Source organism: Pteronotus mesoamericanus, unplaced genomic scaffold (genome assembly GCF_021234165.1).
Source record: "Pteronotus mesoamericanus isolate MK-2021 breed Mesoamerican mustached bat unplaced genomic scaffold, CSHL_Meso_final scaffold_371, whole genome shotgun sequence".
NCBI classification, from domain to species: Eukaryota; Metazoa; Chordata; class Mammalia; order Chiroptera; family Mormoopidae; genus Pteronotus; species Pteronotus mesoamericanus.
Window position 1 is genome coordinate 1,152,039 of NW_026555314.1, and position 14,315 is coordinate 1,166,353.

Below are 14,315 nucleotides of genomic sequence, written 5' to 3' on the forward strand. Positions count from 1 at the left end.
GAAAGAACAGTCAGGAGAAAAGGAGAGTGGGGCATAAAGGAGGAAAAGGAACAGAAGCTCTTGGGGAAGTTGGGGGGAGACAGCTCTTTCGACCTGAATCAAGAGCCCCAAGGGGTTGCTGTCACATGTAGTTGGAAGTCAGACCAGAGCTCTGCTCCTTCTGGTGCCTAAGGCTCTGTCTTAACCACTCTGAGACTTACCTTCAGGTTAAGGAAGGGAAGGGGGTCAGAAGGACAGCGGCAATGCAAGGAAAGCCAGTGGGAGGTGAGGGAGAAAACAGGCTGGAGGCCCAGTCAGCGGAGAACTAGACACTGGTTTTAAGAGAAGAATGTGTCATGAACACACCAGTTCCATTCCAGGGCTCCTGGGTGTGGTGGACCAAGCGTAAGACTAGGGTGTGAGGAGAAGACCCCTCTCAGTAATCCTTGTTGATTGGGAGACTAGACGTGGGACCTGCTTCATGGGCTTGCCCCCACCCTACCTCGTTCATGCTTCGTTCATCCTTTGCCGCGGGGCACCTTGGGGTCTCAACCCACATCCCTCCGGGAGGAGCTTGGCGGTCTTCCCCTGTGATGTAAGGCAAAGGACCCCTGGACCTTTAGGGGACACTAATGTTGATGGGGAGGTTATCGAGCTCCCAAAGTTTCCTGAGGCTGTTTTGTCATCTGTAATCACTGCTCTGCCCCTTTCCAAGGTTGTTACAGATGCTTAGTGAGGCATAACATTCTTTTAAAGGGTATGGGGCTCTCAAGTGCAAAGATGTGTTACCAGAAAGCGCAATCCACGTGGCTCAGGGAATCCCTGGGGGAAAGCGGGGCTGGAGCCGACCTGTTCAGGCCGCAGCTTACTACTCCCACATTCGCCTTGCTGCCCCACTTGCCAAGGGAACCGTGTCAGTTTAATTGTCTCCTGGTCTGTCTGCCCTCCTTCTCCTTGGTCCTACTCTCAGTCCAGAGACCTGGATTTGAAACCTGGATCTGTCACTTACTAGCTGAGTGATCTTGGGCAAGTCATTTCAGCTTTCCTGCTTAAATAGAACTAAGATGGTCTGCGAATGAAGCCGTATAAAAACCAAGACATTTCTTGCTCCAGAGGGAGGCTGCTGCTGTCGGGGCGGGGGGGCGGGGGAGATGTCTGACTGGGGATCTGACAGAGACAGTTATTTTGTCACCAACTGGAATGGCCTTGGGAAAAAGCACGGCAGGTCTCTTGACATCATCAACTGCCTTGACTTCACCCCTGATGTTATGTTGTCACCTTCAGCACTGTCACCCCCTTCCGCCTTAGTATTGGCCTTGGCCTCAGTTTCCTCGTGTGTAAGCGGGGGATGATGATTCCTATAGGAGTCAGTAAGCTTGGGATGAGGGAGCTTTTAGATTATATTACAGTTCAAATGCATTAAGGGGGCCGTTCAGATCTAGAGAGCAGCAGATGGCACGGCACGAGGACAGAGCCATGGAGAACAGTAAGACCCCATTAGTAAGAGTCAGACACAGAAGAACCAGGGCGCCATTGAGTCTGGAGTGAAGGGTTGATTGGAAAAGCGGGCTGAACAGAAGGCCAGCTCATTGTCAACACATTTAAAATAAGCAACCTTTTTTTAAAAAATCGATTATTTTGAGAAAAGAAATGAATTTTATTAAAAAAAATACATACAATGACAAACTCAAGAACAGTATCTTCACGTTTTTTTTCTTTTTAAAAACTGTTTTTACTTAACTGCTGGGCACAACTTCACCTTTAAAAATTACCTCCCCCCCCATACTTTTTGACTGAACACTCTTTGATTACCTTTTTAGGTGACCATGATTTTGTAGTATTTCCTACAGAAATAATATTCCACCATCGTTGTCAATAAGCGATTTGTGCACCAAAGTAGCTATAATTAAGCAGACGCAGAAGTGATTTCAAAGCACATAAATGTATCCTGCTCAACCCATACATCCATGATCCTCCAATTTTACCTTCCCCCTCAGCCACATCCAAAATGCCCACAGCCGCGCCCACAGGAGATGTGTGACAGAGGGAACTTGCAATGTTAAGAGACAGTGGGCCTCAACCAACTTGTAAAAATATCTGCTGCAAATTTTTCAAAAGCACCTGACAACGGAAAACATTGCTCAGGCCCCTCCCAGGACAGAGTCCCAGCCACTTAAGCACCACTGATGTTGGCTGTGTGCAAACACTTCTGAACAACTCCATCTGTGCAGGGCTCAAGGTTAGTGCCGGGAAGCTTCAAGGGACGACAGCGTAAGCCTTTGAACAATAGGGGGGCTGGTTTGCTCTTAATTTTGGTTAATTTTGTGTTGACATCCAAGCTCCCCGGCCACCTGCCTCCCTTGCCCCCTACAAACATGCAGCGCAGGGAGCTTGGTGAGATTTGTGCTCACCCCCAAAACCCCCGAGCAGATTTCTCCCTATTGAGCACACTCTGCCCTCTCTTGGCACACATACAGGTGGCCAAGCTGACCTCTGAACCACAGGTGGACTTGCTGAAAGGGCAAGGAGTGGAAGTCAGAAAACCTGAGTCAGGTCCCGGGCAGGCCTTTCAGAACCCGGGGCCCATTAACCTTTACCTGCCTGTCCTGTAATAGGACTGTTGAAAACTTGCCCACGAGTATAAAAAATACATGTCATCAGAGGAGAGAAAAGGGGAGAGAAAGAGTGCAGAAGGATTGGAAGAACAAGGGCCACGATTTGGAAGAGAGGGCGGTGGGGTGCGGGAGGCTCTCTTCTGTTTCGGCACCTGAGGCTGGTGCTGCCGTTTAACCTGATGCGTGCCTTTGAGGGAAGCTTCCCGCTTTGCCTCTCTGGGCCTCGGCTTCCCCCTTCAAGCAGGGCTACCAATACCTGTTAGGAGGGCCGGTGCCGTGGGCTGTGAAAGAATTCATGAAGAGAAGAAAACGCCGAGAGCGAAGTTTTTATTCACTTTCTACGAGAGGAAAAGGGCTAGGTTTAACTGGGTTCTAAGGGGCGAGGGGCTGCAGCTGGCAGTTGTAAAATAGGATGCTTCAGTCACATCAGTGTAGGCCTCAGTTTGCTTCCATATGTTTAGGCGCAGGGTCCAGTAGTGGTGACTTTGCATGTCCTGTTTGGCAGTTTTTTCAGAACATCGGCATCTTTAGGATATTTTCAGCAATTTTCCAGTCCTGCTAATAGAGGCTCAGAAAAACAACAGTTAATTATGGCTGACAAGGTCGAGAAAAGGATAGCTAGTTCTGGTAAAGAGGACCTGAAAGAGGCTTTTTGTCCTTTTAATACCTGCCACACAGGGTTGGTGTGAGGATAACATGAGGTAAAGTCAGAGGAAATGGCTTGGGAAACTGGGAAAGGTCACTCACAGATGAGCCCCTCATTATCCTCTTGGCCAAAGGGGGAAAGTAGACTCTGGGGTCCTGGACCCAGGCCTAGCCTTGCCTGTTCGGGGAGACCGCCCCAGCCTTTACTCAAAGTTGACCCTGCGGAGCAGCTCCGCTCAAGGCCACCCCCGTCCCCTGGTGCAGGCAGGGCAGTGACAGACAGAGCCTGAGTTCAGTTGAATTCAGTGCCCTAGGGCCTGGTCCTTCAGAAAAGCCGGGAAATCTGAGGAATTGCTGTTCTGGCCCAGCAGGCCCAGCTGGGATAATTCAGCCCATCCAGGGGGCTGCAGGGAAGGGGGGACCAGAGATGGCCCGGTGCCAGGGTAAGAAAGTATGTGTGGGAGGCCAGTCAGCAGAGACGGAGACAGGGTGGCCCTGGGCCTGGGGCCAGGTAGTGAGGAATGAGGGGTACACCTGAGCAGAGGCTGCCAAGCCAAAGAAGGGTTCACTCACTCTCTGGGTCCAAGGTCAGGGCACCACCAGCACCAGAGGCCTCAGCTGCAGGGCAGAGAGCCAGCTCTGGAGGCTGGAGCATTCGGGCCCCCTTGCTCCCCGGTTGATTTTCCTCCCCATGCTCCCTGGTACCTGCTCTCCCCGCCTCCTCCTGCTCCCCATCGCCTCCACTCTCTGAATGTATTCTCTCTCTCTCCGAGGTGTACAGAGCAAGCCCTTTAAAAAACAAAAAATCGTACCTGAGATGATACTTTGGGTAGTTCCAAAAGACGAAACAAGGGTGTCAGGTTCTGGGGACAGGCTGGGCGAAGCTGGAGCTGACTGCAGCATTGAGGAGGAGGCGGGGCGGGGGCGGGGGCGGGGAGGAAGCCAGAAGGAGGAGGATGGGGACACGTGGGGCTGAGCGGCAGGGCTGTTCCTCAACAGCTTATCACAGAGGCCTCCACAGGCTGGGCAGCTTGCTCTGCTTCACCCCTCCCCAGAGGAGAGTGGGCACCACGAGGCAAAGTTGACCAGATCCCAAGAAAGGACCCAAAGAAGCTGAACTGAACCTGATCACTCCAACTCATGGGTCGGAGGTATTGCTGCTGCTTGCTGAGCCGAGCGGCTGGGTGCGACAGGGTAAGGAGCGAAAGGGTCCCCCAGGGAGGGGAGGCCGTCACCCATTTCATCCACTCCCCCTTTGGGGCCCCACGGGGAGTTTAGATTCCCCCACCTAGACCTCGGGGTGGGTCAGAGCCTGGCGTTATTGAACTCCAAGGGTACATTGGACCCTAAACTAAAATTCTCTCCCTACTTTTCATCCTAAATTAGGTCTAACTTCAAAGTCCAAATTTGGCTCAGGGGTTCTGCAAAGAGATTAAATGACAAAGGTACACCAGCAAAAAGTGAACAGAGAAATACCCTCCATATGAATTTTCTGGGGTGAAATTCAAATCAAAAACATTCAATTCCCTTGCCCTTCCAGGTGAAAGTTCAAAAAAATAAAACCTGAAAATCATAAGATCAAAAAATTAAAATCCAAAGCAGTCACAGAGAGTCCAGCCATATGTCACAGCCCAGTGACATTCACCGCCTCTCCAAGGCTCCACACCTGCCCGCCCACCCAGTGAGCATGGCAGGGCTGGGCCACTCCCAGAAGGGGCTCCTTCTCCACAATCAGCACACAGCCTCAAAGCCTCGTGCACCACAGGGAAACCCCTGCGGCAGCCTGCAGGCTGCTGGGCGAACCCAGCACCCAGGGCTCAGCCCCATGGGTGCCATTCTTCCTGATGTGTCCAGACCTCTGCAGAAAATCCCTGGCAACTGAAGGAAGGAGGGTGGGCAGAGAGTAATAGCCCAGACCCCCCCCACACCCTGGGAGTCGGGCCCAACGGAGGGTCAGTTTCAGCCCTGTTCAGTCATGTTCAGTGGGGCAGGGAGCAACTTCGACAATGTGTCTCCTCTCTCAGCACGTCTGTGCCACCCCTCCCTTCTTACAAATGGACATCACCTGCCCTGGCAGCAGCTCAGTTGTTGGGTCTCATTTATGATACCTTCCAGTATGTTCGCAACCTTGTAATTCCCATTTCCGGCTGTGTGTTCGGCGTTGAGCTCTGCCTAGTGACACAGGGCCCAAGTTTGGGCCCTGCCCAGTGTGCAGCACCGCCCACCTGCACGACTGCTCCCTCACGTCCGCACATCCTGCCTGGGGCCTGTTCGCTGACTGAGGGCTAGGGAGCAGCGGCTGTGTGTCCCACTGATTCTCAGGATACTGACTGTCCTGCATTGAGGATGCTCCTGCCCTTGAGGGGCATGTGTTTCTGGAGCATAGTTCCCAGTGCAGGGACGGCAAGTTCCTGACTGACTTACTCCCTTTCCTTCACCACGCAGAGGGCTAGCTGTTTTCTTGGATCCCGGCACCTTTCCTCCTTTATTTCCTATTTGCTTTCTGGCCCAAACATTTACTTTTTCTGACCCGTCCCTCTCGATTTTGTCTCTTGGAGTCCCTCGGGGCAAGAAAAGGAAAAACCAGTCAATCCCAGGTTCCTCACAAGCATCCACTATTGGAACAGCCCCATGGCTCCACCCCAGAGAGGCGAGCCATGGGCCATCACGGTACTTTGGGCCCGTTCCCCCTCTGGCGCCTGGTCCTGCTCGCCTCAGGCTGGGCTCAGCTGAGCCTTCTGGAGACCTAATCTATATGTCTTAAAACATATGGCCTCAGCACCCAAGCAATCTCGGGACCCTCCTACCCATAGTAACCGTGCTGCCCACACCCAAATGATTTCAGTATTTGACACTGATCTTCGTTCTTAAATTCCGTCCTACAGCCTCTCAGAGCTGCCAGGCTCACTGGATGGCTTCCGGTTCTTCCCGAGTCCCTGGCTGCGGCGTGGAAGGGCCAACCCCTCAAGAGCATTCTGGGTCCCCTGGCTCCCTAGGGAGGTGGCCTTGCCTCTTCCTCAAACCTTGCCCTTTCTTCCTAGCAGGAGCTTGCCTGTCCCCTGATTTGGTCTGTGCAGCCTGGTCCCTCCAAGCCTCATCAACACCATCTCTGCCCAGCCTGTCTCCCACCCCTCATGTTCTGTTAAGGACATTCCTCTTCCACAGCTGGTGTCTCTCATTTTCCATGGCTCCTAAGAGTAAGACTGGTGTGTGTGTTTTAAACCATTCCAGTTCCTTCTGGATCCCCCCGGTAGCCCAGACTCCCTGGGATGGATAGCTCCCAGCCCATGCTTTTGCAGGGCCTTGCTAGCTTTTGGGTGTGCGGTGATTTCATCAAGTTGTTTTTCTATCTCATCCCACGAAAATGGCACATTCTCTTAAGGGCCTGATTCCTTTAAATCTTGTCCATTAACAAACTCTTTCAAGGAACCAGGCTCCAGTCTCCCAACTCAGGGGAATGACTCTGGAGAGCCTAGGATGTACTTCCAGGGTTGGGGGGGACCCTTCACAGCCTCTGCTCTGGCAGGAACCCACGGGTAACCACCTCCTGAAGGTGGCTCAAGATTCCCACCCAAGCGCACCCCAGCCCCTCGCTGCCTTTGCAGTTGGAAGTTCCTACATCCGATCAGGCCGAGAACCCTCACCCTCTCTCAGAAGACTCAAGCCATCTGGAGCCACATCCACCCCACGTTCCCTGTCAGAGGTCAAGGCTCACACCAAACCTCTCACTGCTCACCAAACCCCAGCTGCCAGGGCTTGCTAAGGCCTCGCCTATTAAAGAGCACAGCTGTGAGCTTGCAACCATCCCCAAAGCAGTGCCTGAGCTGCTGTCAAACCCCCACGTGGACCCTGCTTACACAGCAGGAATGGAGCGAGTCAGCCGGGCTGCTAGTTAAAAGCCAACCACACAACCATCCGCATCAGCTCACAGCACCAAAGCATTGTGGGAAACCCCCAAAGTTCCCAGGAGGTACACACCAGCCTCTCCAAAGTCTTCACAGGAGTTATCGGTGTGGACTCCAAACTCGAAGCCAGTGGGCAAGATGTGGGTTTGAAGAGGCCTAAATAGGACACTGCTTTTTGCCAGGTCCAATCTCGGGGCCTCTGCCACAGAGTTGGCACAAGTCATAGCACATGGCAGAGCAGGCCTAGAGGGGGGTGGGGGCAAGCCAGGAAATTCTGGATGCGGGTAGGGGGTTGGAGAGCTCCTCCAGGGATGGAAGCACATCATGGGGAAATGGGGAGATAAGAGGGATGAGCCCCCTGACCCCAAGAGCAGTACCAGCAGCAGGGAACTCAGGGAGGTGGGGGTGGGCTGGGGCGGGGGTGGCCCCGGGCATTGACTGGAGTGGGACAATTTCCTAGAGGGACAGGGGAGTCAGGTAGCACCTCTGCACAGTACGCTAGTGGAGTAGTACGCTAGGAGTGGTTTTGTGGACATGTTAATCATAGCCAACTCAGTGGGACACAGTGGTATTTTGTGGTGGCTTTAATAGCATTTCCCTGCTTTTCCTGAGGTTGAACACCTTTTCCATTTGGATATTCCCTTTCTGAAGTGGCTTCTAAAGTCCTTTGCTAATTTCTTATTGGGTTGTCTATTACCAATTTGTAGTTTATGTTCTGGGTATGAGCCCTGTGCCAATAATATGAGTTGCAAACACTTCAGCACATCTTTGCACTTTTTTTATGGTGTCTTATTAATATTAGGTCAAATGTGTCCATCTTTTCCTTAGTTCTGTGTCCTTTTGTATCTAATTTAAGAAAACCTCAAGTTGATAGGCTCTTATATGATCTTTTGAGATCTTTTTTTAAAAGATTTTATTTATTTCTAGAGAGGAAGCAAAGGAGAAAGAGAGGGAAAGAAACATTGATGTGGGAAAGAAACATTAATTGGTTGCCTCTTGCACTCCCCTAGCTGGGGACCTTGCCCGCAACAGAGGCCTGATCTTTTCTTTATGGCTTGAATTCATGAACTGATTTTTGTGAGGGTGGAACTAGGAATCCAGCTTGGTATTTCCCCCGAGTGGTAGCCAGCCGCTCAGTGCCCCTGAATGACCGGGGCTGCCCCTGTCACATATCATGTCATGCATGTGGAGAAGTCTTTCTGGGATTTCCTTTCCATTGGTCTGTCGTCTGCCCCTGTCCTAATTTCACTTTGCCTTAATCGTGACATCACAAATCTTGACCTCAGAAAAGTAAGCTTTCCTACCTTGTCTTCTTCAAGAAAATGTCTTTGTTCTTCTTAGCCCTTTGGGTTCTCATGTAAATGTTAGAATTTGGCTGTCACTCTTGTAGTGCCTCCTGCCAGAGCAAACTGTGGCCTTGGGCCATTGCCTGACCTTCGCCCAGAGGCCACAAGCACTGAATTTGGACGTTAAATTTTATCCAAATATGTGCTGGAATCCCTAGCAGATTTCATTGGATCATAAACCAGACTGGGCAGAGGTGACTGGGCAGAGAGCCTAAAGGCCTCCAACTGGGGATGTGTCTGTTCTCTTCCTTTACTTCTTCCTTCAGGGCCCCTCGGGGTGTTAGAGCTCTGCATAGCTTGGATTTATTCCTAGATACAGGGCAACTTATTCTGTACTTGTTTCCTTTACTGCCCCCATCTTCTATCCTTTAAATGTATGAAGTCATACCATCTGTGGCATCGGTAGCCATTTCCTATTCTGAAAAATGTCTGTTTCTGCACTGATACCCACTGTGCATATTCTAAATATTCTGTTTTGCTTGCCTGGTAAACATTACTGTAGTAATGCTACACGGGCAAAAAGGTTAAATCAGATAAATTCACACCCTTCCTGTCCTCCTTTGGCCTTTCATATCCACTCAACAATCACCAGCATCCACATCAACACAAAGATGACCCTCTCTACACTGGAAATGGCAAAGAGGGTCAGCAAAGGCTAAACTTTCTTCTCTGATTTGTAGCTGTGTTTTGTTTTGACTGCCTGCAACTCACTCAGGAATCAATCACCCCATCACTGCGTGACTCATCCCTGGAAACAGGGCTTCTAAGCACACAGCTCTCATTCAGGTTTTAGTGTTAGAAGAGGACCCTGTGGATGGATGGGGTTCAAAAATGTCGAGTCACTCACTCACCTGTTGTGATCAGGCATTTCGGGGGATGGGGCATAATCAGTTACACTGCCTGAATGGAGAGCATAGACAGGATGCTTGTCCTACCTCTTATCTGGCTGCTTTCTCCTGTTTTTTTCTTATCAGTCAGCTCCCCAAGCAGAAGGCTCCAGAGCAATGGCACCGGGAGTCCTGGGCGCCATGCTCTGGCTGACAGGTTCATTCGTATTCTTCTCCAAAGCCATGTGTTCATTGGAAGGGGTCTGGCCCCTGGCACACTTTCCCTTTAGATTTAATGTGAAAATCAAAGTCTGGGTACGTAGAGAAGAGTCCAAAGGAGTTAAATCCAGAGGGTCTTTTCACTTCTCTCTGAGTGAGAAAGAAATGGGCTTATCTGATAAACAAGAATGTTATCTTCTTAATTATCTGAAAGCAAATGTGTGTGTGAGGAGACTCACCACCCAAAGAGTCAACTTTTCTCCTGTAGAAAAACTGAAATGCATGCCATTGAGGATCACATCTTAAAGCACCAGTTGCGATGGGCACTGCCTCCGCAGCAGAGCAACCGGCGGGACCTGAGGGAACAAAGTTCTCAAAGAGGACTCTGGCGCCACCAAGAGGCCCTCATTCAGAAGCCAAGTTGAAAACTGTGGAATTGGCTGCAGCCTTTTTCACTGCTGACAGCCTTGATGTTATGAGCACATCACCTACCCAATACTCGAGACACCTGCGGCCCCCGTGCTTGCGACCGCCTGGTGGACCCCATGGGCAAGTCCCTTCAGGAGAGCAAGACCAGAGGGGTTGACATTCGGCAGGTGGGGAAGCAGGCAGTCGGGGGAACTGAGGGCAGGTAGGGAGCATCCGGAGGAGGGGAGGCCTGGGATGGGGCCAGGACAAGGCCTGCGAGGGAAGGCCCCCAAAGGGGGTGTGGGGGAGGAGCCCTGCCTGCCCCAGTGCTGGGGCAGCCTGCAAACAAGCTTGTCTGTTACAAATGAAATCCAGAGAACCCATCACGGGGGGAAAAGAATCGTGAGCTCAGAAGGAGACCCAAGTACAGAAGGAGATCTCATCTGAAACAAAAGCGTCATTTCATCTGTGGGGTAAAATGGATGATTTAAGACGGGGAAGGGACAGTTGGGTGGCATCTAAAATTAAAAAGAAAATGGAGCCACAGCTCAGACCTGACATGAGGAATTCCAGACAGGGCAAAAACATAAATATCAAAAGAAAATCAGGTGAAGTCCTGGAAGAAACCATGGGAAACAGTCGTGGAGTGGGAAAGCCCAAAGAGGGCACATCTGGAAGCAGAGTTTGATGAGTGTGTCTCCAGAGCCTGCCCACGAGTCAAACACCAGAGGGCAAACTGGGAAAAATGTTTGCGACTCGCGACATAGGGTTAATTCTCTAATATATAAAGCGCTTTAAAACAATTCCATTGGGAAAATGGGCTTGAGGATTTGACTTAGTTCCCAACACAGGGAAAAGGAATGGCTGTTCACCAAATGAAAAGAGAAATGTAAATTTAAACATTTTGTCTTGAGAAGCATTTTCCCCATCAGACAGCCAAAGTCAAAACTTGGGTTGGGAGGGCCTCCAATTCCCCCCGGCAACTAAGAGGGACATCTGGCCGTATTAAAACTGCATCATTGCCTTTGACCAAGCAGTTCTACTTCTAGGAACCTATCCTACAGGTACACTTCCTCATGTGCAGAATTCTGTATAGCTAAGTGCTGGAGGTTCATGGTAGGGGCTGGTTGAATGGAATAATGGTCTGTTCCAGGCCTAGCAAGGGAATAATAGAGACTCCTCAGGTACTGAGATTATATATATATATTCCTCACCTGAGGACATTTTTTTCATTGCTTTTAGAGAAAGAGGAAGGGAGAGAGACACTGATGTGAGAGACACATCAATTGGTTGCCTCCTCTGTGCGCCTGGACCGGGGATCATAAGTGCCGGGACTGGGGACTGAACGCACAACCTTTCGGTTACAGGATGACCCTCCAACCAACTAAGACACACTGCCCAGGGCAAGATAGACTTTTAAGTTACACGAACAAACAAAAGAAGTAAAAGGCCAAACTTGTATAGAATATGATACCATTGTGGGAAGCTCGGGGCAGGGGGCACAGTTATACACATTTGCTTGTATATGCATAAAATTCCTCTAGAAGGATCTAAGAGGGTTATCCTGTGGAGGGAGGTAACAGGAAGGGATCCTTAGAATGCTTTGAACTGAGCCATGTAAATAACCTCCTAAAATGAAAATAAAATTAGGTGCACAAGAAATCAGGTTTCAGACACATGGTCACAGGGACACAGGGAATGAGACTTCTCATTTGGAATTTTTGGATTCAGAGCCCTATCCCGATATTTTGAGGGTTAGACCCATGAGAATATGGAGTCCAGACCCTATCGTCCCCGGATTGGGGCTGAGGCTCTGGGAGTGGGGGGACAAAGCCAATTTCTGAAAACTGGCAATTTTTGTCTTTTATGTGGGTTTCAAACACAGAAACGAGATGGTGTGCCCAATTAACCAGGAGGGGAAATCTGGGCAAGTGGCTGGTGGGTTCGCATTATGTTCACACACACACACACACACACACACACACACACACACACACACACACCCACCCACCCACCCCCGGTTCTATTGAATTCTCCCAGAGATCCGGAGGGCTGGGATCTGGCTGTGCCACTGCTCAGCTGGGAAGGAAGGGTGGGCTGGCAGGAGAGGACTTTACAGAAACACAGTTTGGGGGGGGCCAACACTTACTTGCCTGGTGACACAAATTCAAGGAAGACGTCAGCAGCCCAGAAACACCAGAGACTTCCTAAGCTCCTGGCGGCAGCCCTGCACTGTACCTACTGCTTTAGGGGAGCAGGGGAGCAAGCCCCAAGGCCCGAACCGGGGCCCACTGTGAGGGTTTCAGCTGCACTCTCACCAGAGCTGTGCCCTGCTCTGGGCCCTCCTCCCTTGTCCACCTCCAGCATTGCCCAACTATGAGTGGAGCCAGCCTCCAAGATACCTGCCCACACTTGCTCACAGTCCCAGGAAAGGGTTTCATAATACATCAAGACCTGAGTACGGGCACGGGCCACTTACCTGACCCTTCCCCGCCCTCCATGCCCCTAAGACTGTGAGATAGCCTGTTACACAGTTGAAGCACTATGTAGGAAGGGCATCTGGTGAACCCCTTCATTTCACAGATGAGGGAAACTGAGGCCCAGAGGGGGAGCAGAGCGGGCAGACTCCCATTGCTCAAGAAGCAGGCCGAAGGCTGAGGGGAGCTGAATGGAGGTGGGCCCTGAGGTAGGGGTCTCGGCTGAGGCTGGGGCCGGGGGCAGAGGGGTCGCTGCGATGAAGGCATGCCAGGCGAGGTGGGAGGCACAGGGAAGCCGCACTGCTGGGCTGCGGCCCAGAGATCACAGAGCTGGGTACGGACTCCTCTCACTGCCCACAGGACACTGGGGGACACAGGAGAAGCCCCAGCTCACAGGACCAACGCCAAAGCTCGGGGGGAGGTGGAACTGTGGTTTTATCATGTATTGGGGAGCCTCGGGAAAGCTCCCTAGGAGGGCACAGCATGGGACTGAGTGGGCAGACAGGGAAACAGGCAGTCCGTGAGGAAGGAACAGCACCCACAAGGTGAGCTGTGAGGTTGCCAGGGCCTCACAACAGTGGCTGTGAGGACTGTTGTGTTATCCTGTAGTCATCAGCTGATGACATGGTTCCCCGGGACAACGGAGATGGGATAGCAGGTGGCAGTCTGCGCCGCTACCGTGATCTGCCCTACACGTCACTTTTAAGTGTTTGGAAATTAGCTTCTGCTGCCCTTCTGAATGTTGACCACACCCCTGTGGGCCCTGGGGCAGCTGTTTGAGGAAGAGGCTGTAGGTGGACAGTGGAGCCTACGCTTTGGAAGAAATGTGGCTGGCCAGGGGGTGGCTGGGGGGAGGTGCAGCGCCAGCTATTAGCTCCAGGGAGCTTGGGAGCGCGCTGGGCAGGGCCAAGACTGTGGGTCCCTTTATCCTTTCCAAGGCGCCACTGCCTTGCAGATGCCCAGGTCAGCCAGAGGCTGATGCTTCTGGGTTCGGACTACGCTTCACCCCCCTGGCTCCTGTGAGGCCCCCCAGCCTTCAACACAGCAGGCGCCCAACCTGCCCTGTCTCCTTGGCCCTCGACCACCCCAACTTCAGCTGCAGAGACACTCATTGCTCATGTGTGGACTCAGGCAAAAACCCTTGCTGGCAATAGTGAGGGTGAATGTGTAGCCAAGCCCCGGGAAGGTGGCCCACCTGGCAGTGCCACTCCCAGGGACCCAGGGCCAGTGTTCTCATCTGTGAAATGAGGGAGTTGGACTAAACGCAGAAGAGGCCTACGCACCTGCTCCCTCGTGACCACCACATATGGTGCAGGCTGAGGGCCAGGCAGGACGGGGCCTGAAGCAGAGGAAAGAAGTCCGGTGTTAGGGACTGGGGGGCAGGAGGCGCACAACAGCTGAGGTGATGTGACAAAGGCCGGGACTCAGGCATAGGTGGGGGCCTATTATACGTCAGATACTTTGACCCATGAGGGAGGCCCCAGTCCACAAACCAAGCCAAGCGGGACCTTTGGCTGCAGCTGGGGGCAGTCTCCCTACCCTGACAAGGAGAGACAGAGGTGAGGCTCCACAGCCCTTCCATGGAGGACAGAATGAGTCTGAGGTGAGCTGGAGACAGCCCCTCACAGACCTTTGTGTAAGAGAGGCACCCCCTGAAGGTGAGCCACACCCTTCTTGACTCCAAGCTGATTCCACCTTCTCAGTGCTTTTCTCGAGGTAAATCCACGCTGCCCCCGCTGAGTTAACTGAGGCCGAGCGGGGCGAGCTTTCTGCGCACAACTGTTGGATGTTCAGTGATGCCACAAGTTGACACATGAGCAAGGGCAGTGGGTGTGGGCTGGGCCGGGCCACTGGCAGTCCTCCCAGGGTGCATGGAAGCTCTCATGCTGCGGGG